Below are 6,156 nucleotides of genomic sequence, written 5' to 3' on the forward strand. Positions count from 1 at the left end.
TAGTCATAGCGAATTTCAATTGGAGGAATAACTTTTTTAGAAAGTTGAAATGCTATGAAAAAATCAAATTCTCTTAACTCCGCTTTATCATAGAACTCCGAATTCATACTTTAAAAACAGAAAATCAAATCGTTATACAAATAATAAAATTTAATATGGAAGTTCAAATTTAAAAAACTTCATTCTTTCTACGATCTAGAAATAAACTAAACAAAAAATTTTGAAAAATAAATAAGTAATTTAGTACTATTTTCATATTTAAATTTCCGCATAGAATATCAAGCCCTGTTCTACCTTCTAGTGATATTAAATACAAGGGCCTCTGTAAAACCAGGCAAAAGTTTTTTTTTGCAGAGCTTCAAAGAAAACGTGGATAATATTGATTTTTGTCACCTGTTTGGGTTAATTAACAAATTATTATTGTTTTAGTTTAATATCTTACAAATGGCATACTAATGATAAACTTGATCCACATTCAAACAACTGACGTCATTGATTGTCACACTTTGTTTGGTCGAAACGAGTATAAACGATAAGAAATTCATAAATGCATAACAAAGCTCGTATTAATTCAGTTAAAAAAAATGTAAACAACAAAAAGACAGAAAAATAAAACAAACAAAAAATAATTTACATTTGCATTGCTGTCCACCGTAGTGATGTTGTGCAAGTCTTGCTCAGAGAGACCATCAAGCAAACACCTACACAAACAAACATATAAGCGACAGCTAAAAGCTGATGCAACGCAACAAATCGAACGGCCGACCGACGGACAATCTTAAGTCGGTGGATGGTCGAAAAGCCGTTGGAAAAAATTGTGTGGCCTCAAAACGATCGCCCACGTGCTGAGAAGCACAATTTAATTTTTCAGGTGTCTCATTATTTGCACTTGCCAGACGTTGGCTTTATTAAAGTAGGGCAGGTACAAAGCGTTAATAACAACAATTAGAAATGGCTCAATGAGTGCGATGCGATTGTTTGCGCTCTACTCCCTAGAAAATAAGTTCAAACCGTTCCGCTCTCGACTGAATAATTAGCGATTATCAATTAATACTGAATAGTTTTATAAGCTGAAAAAAGTAAGAACGGAGCTGACTTCGACTGTGACGAGGAACTCATACATTTCTGGAATGGAGCTGAACAACAACCTGATGATATTTGAAAATTTCTTGAAATCGGAACAATCAGTTTTGTCTATGGGATAGCCTTTTGCCACATTTGTAAGTATCTATTGTAAGTATGATTTGAAAAATCGGTCCAATGGGAGATATATGCTATAGGGGACCGATCCAGTCGGTACCGACAAAGGATTAATCGGACACGCACATTCACCCGCTCACCAATTTTCATCACGATATTTCCAAAATTGAAGGACTAATTTGCGTTCAAATAGACAGGCGGACATAGCTAAATCAACTCAGCTTGTCTTTTTAATAATTTCGATATATTTATTGGTGGGTCTATCGCAATTAATATTTTTGAGGATTGCGAAAAACTTAATATACCATTTCATTTTCATGAAAGGTATATAAATATTTTGGTATTTAAATTTTTGCAGATAAACCTGTTCGAGTAGATATCTAAAACATCCCAAGCTGCATTTCGAGGATTGTGTGACGACTTCGAGCAGTGTCAGGTCGCATGGCAGTTTTATACTTCAAGCTTCAAAATGATTGCTGTCAAAGCAATCACAATATTTTATTTAGTTTCCTTCTTTCCTGTTTGCGTACTGAATTGAGGCGTAATCGAAACCTCTAAAAAGGGAAAGTACAAAATTCGATGTATGCTTGCAGGTTGATTTTAATACGTTTAGGTATGTTGGAGTAAATACACTTCGTTATCAATTGTAAATATATATAACATACAGTTCCTCTTATTATTCTTTTAAATATTTATCTGAAAGCAGTAATTAATACGATATTCCGTGTTGTTATTTTTGTTGTATTAACGATAAAGACACTACCCAAAGGTTTTGGGGAGCGTTATCGATGTTGATGGTCCTTCACCGGATATGGATCCTATACGTCCCGGTAAAAAATCACCATTAAGGTACTATGCCCAACATCTCGGAACGATTAATATGGCCAGATTAAGCCTTCTAGACCATCTCCCCACACCCCCTAGTTCCATGAGAAGCTTGGGGTCGCCAGAGCCTCGCCTGCTAAATATGTGTATGATACATTCATATTTGTGCAAGGATCCCCTCGAGTAGGTGAAGTTGAAAATTGGGCTGCGGAAGCTGTGAAGCTAATAAGCTTTATATTGCACTTATTCCCTTGAATCCCGACAATATTCGGTAGGTACTTGAAGCAAGTCCTAAGCTCATGACGGCAGTTTTTTCTAGCAACGTCGAAAAACGAAAGCTATTGGCTAATACCGTCAGAACTACCAACCAAAATCAATTATTCTGGCATTATGGCACAAGGTGATTAGCCATATTTTGAAAATGTTATTTATTGGCCCTATGCGGAGCAACACCGGGGAGGACAAGTCAAGTTGACCTCCTCGAGTATGCAAGAATGGTGCTGCGCAGCATGCAGGCTGCTGCGGCCAAACAGAAAAATGTGTCGATGGACATAAAGAACGACATGGCACAACTTGAAGATACACTGAGTCGCATGCGCTCTTTATTAGAGGGTAAAAGCGAAGAGTACACCGAACCGAAAGCGGCTCGTGGGAACAAAAGAGCACGAACGAACTCTGGCTCACAACCGGGGGCATCGGAGGCCAAGAAAAAGTGCGATGAGGGTTCTGCGAAAACAATCTCGGGCGAGGCCTGGACGACCGTACGAAACCAGAAAGCCAAAACACGCCCTGAAAAAGAACAAAGGACACCAAGAAGGCAAAAAGCAAAGGCAAGCCCAGAAACAGACGGGCCGCAACTTTCGTAGTTAGACCAGCCCAGGGAAAGAACTACGCCGAGGTCGTAGGAGCCATCCGGGGCGAGCTTTGGCCTGAAGATACAGGGACTGTCATACGCTCCGTACGAAAAACCAAATCCGGGAGTGTACTTATCGAAACTTCACGTTGCGGCGATAAATCAGCGTTCATCCAAGCGATAGGAAGCGCTGTTGGAGAAGCGGGCGAAACCGAGCAGCTTACACGGCGAATGCGGATAGAGTTGCTGGGCATGGACTGCCTGGCAACCGCTGAAGAAGTTGCCGAGGATGTTAAGAAAGCTGGTGGCGGGGAAATAACGGGACAGTTCCGTGTGTCTATTTTCTCGGCAAACCAGCGTGAATAGAAGATGGCAGCCATTGAACTGGACGAAGCTGTTGCCGTCCTTTTACTAGCCAAGGGCAAGATCTGTATCGGCTGGCTGCAATGCAGGCTTAGGACTACTTAGGCTACGGACACCGAAAAGCAGACTGCAAAGGCCCTGATAAGAGCAGTGCTTGCTGGAAGTGCGGACAGAGTGGCCACCAGGGCTCGGCCTGCACGGAAACTCCAAAGTGCTTTTTATGCCAGTCAGAGAAGGCCGACCACCTTCCCGGGTCTGGAGCATGCAGCACCTTTAGGGCGCGCAAGTGACCAGGTTCATTCAAGGCAACCTAAACCGAAGCAGGTTAACCGATAGTCTGCTGGACCAACTGGTTCTTGAAAACAGAGCCAGATATGCCATCATCAGCGAACCTGGAGTGACTGGCACGTAGACTTAACAGGTGCTGCTGCGATCTGGATCGTGGACGCTGGCACCCACGTACGAAACCGTGTTGTCGGAAATGGCTATGTACGCGTAGCAGTGGCGCACACCACCCTAGTGAGCTGCCACCTGTCCCCAAATGATCCATTGCAAGGGTTTAAAGATAAACTAGAACTACTTTAAGACGATTTGCGTGATGAAACCGGTAACGTGGTCGTCGTTTGAGATTTCAATGCTAGGGCTGTTGAGTGGGGAATGCCCCAGACTAACTCCAGAGGAAGGCTAGTGCTAGAAATGGCTTCTCCACTTGGATTGGTCATTCTGAATACCGGCACGACCTCGACATATCGGCGACCAGGCTTTGGACACTCTATCCCTGATATTACATTAGTATCGGAAAACCTGCTGTCAAAGGCGGCTGGATGGAGGGTGATGGAGGATCTCACGGGCAGTGACCATAAGTACATCACCTTCCATCTTAATGACTCAGGGCAAAGTCGGACAGGGAGACCGCCCCGTATGAAAACAAAATGGGACGCCTCTAAGGTTGAATCTGCAAAGTTCTCCGCTATTGTACAAGCGAACGCACGACAGATAGTCGACAGTGCCGAAGCGGCGTACGCAATAGTAAAACCACCATTCGTTGTCTGAACCACGCCTGCAGGACCTCAATGCCACGAAAAGGGCCTAGGAGAGGTAAAAACAAGTGCACTGGTGGAGAACGAAATCGCCGAACTACGCAGGGTGTGACACAGAATACGAAGGCTGGTAACCCGCGCACGCATCAGGCCTGACGTGCTAGATCATGCGAAAAGAGCAAAAAACGTTATCTGTGCCGCCATAAAGCAAAGCAAACTTAAAGGCTGGAAAAAGCTTTGCAAAGAAGTTGATCGTGATCCTTGGGGACAAGGGTATGAAATAGTAATGGGGAAATTCCGCCCACCGAACCAAACGATGGATGAGGAAAAGTATCGAAGTATAGTAGATGCTCGCACAAGCAGAGAGGGACCACGTCACCCACGAAGATCAAATCGTGCAGCCGTTCAGTGAAGGTGAGCTAAAAGCGGCCCTACACAGAATGAAGCCCGGTAAAGCGGCAGGACCGGATGGGATAACAGCTGAAGCAGTAAGACTGGCTGCTAAGAGCAGTCCTGAGTTGCTGCTGCATATGTATAGCAAATGCCTGGAAGCCAGGATCTTTCCAACAAGGTGGAAGAAAGCGCACCTCGTGGTAATCCCGAAAGGCAAGGGAGACCCGAACTCCCGTCGTCTTTTCGACCATTATGCATCCTCGACACCGCCGGGAAAATGATGGAAAGCCTCCTTAAACAACGGCTGATAGCAGCCATTGAAGATGGAGGAGGTCTGTCCCATCGGCAGCATGGGTTCCGGAAAGGTCACTCCACAATAGATGCCATAGCCGAGGTTATAAATGCGGTAAGGAAAGCCGAAACTGCGTGCAACCAAGCTTACTTGTCACGCTGGACGTGAAAAATTCCTTCAATTCCGTCAGGTGGGACGACATGCTCGATGAGCTGAGACACTCTTTCAAGGTACCTCCTTATCTACTAGCCATATTAAGGGACTACCTAAAAGATCGCTGGCTCACGTACGAAACAAATCAAGGTCAGATAAAGGTGAGGATAACAGGCGAAGCAGCCCAGGGATCGGTGTTAGGTCTCGACCTCTGGAATGCTTCGTATGACAGCCTCCTTCACTTGCACATGCCAGAAAGTGCTTTTCTTGTTGCTGCGAGCTGGCACAGCTTAAATTAAACCAAGTAATGCGCAGTGTAAATAGATGGATGAGCGACTATGGAATTCAGCTCACGACAGCGAAAACTGAGATTGTAATCCTCACGAAGAGACGAATTCCCACCATTATGAATATGATGGTTGGAGAACAACAAGTACAAACACGCAGCTCCACGAAATACCTTGGGGTTAGGCTAGATAGCAAGCTAACCTTCTCGGAACACTTTCAAGGAGCCTGCGAGAAAACTGCACAGACCATAGGATACTTAAGTCGATTAATGGCAAACATAGGCGGGCCAAGCCATATATAAGAAAGTTGCTTGCTTCCGCTTCGGATTCTATACTCTTGTACGGTGCAGAAATTTGGGCGGATGCAATGAAATTCCGAAAGCACCGAGCAGCTATTACTTCTGTCCAACGCAGAGGGGCGCTACGAATTGCCTGAGCTTATCGCACGGTATCCCCAGACGCAGTTCTAGTTATTGCGGGAACCATACCGATACATCTTCTCGCTGAGGAGAGGAAATCAATTTACCACCTCCAAGGTGAAGTACGCAGAGATGTTGTGCCGCTCAGGCGCGTAAAGACTCTATCCGACGCTGGCAACAGCAATGGAGCTGCAGTACTGCAGGCAAGTGGACCAGGGAACTGATTCCTGAGCTGGAGCCATGGTAAGAACGGCCATATGAAGAGGTCGTCTTCTACCTGACACAGTTTTTAAGTGGCCACGGCTACTTTCGGGAATACCTCCACAGGATG

This window comes from Eurosta solidaginis, chromosome 1 (assembly GCF_040869045.1).
Source record: "Eurosta solidaginis isolate ZX-2024a chromosome 1, ASM4086904v1, whole genome shotgun sequence".
Classification (NCBI taxonomy): Eukaryota; Metazoa; Arthropoda; class Insecta; order Diptera; family Tephritidae; genus Eurosta; species Eurosta solidaginis.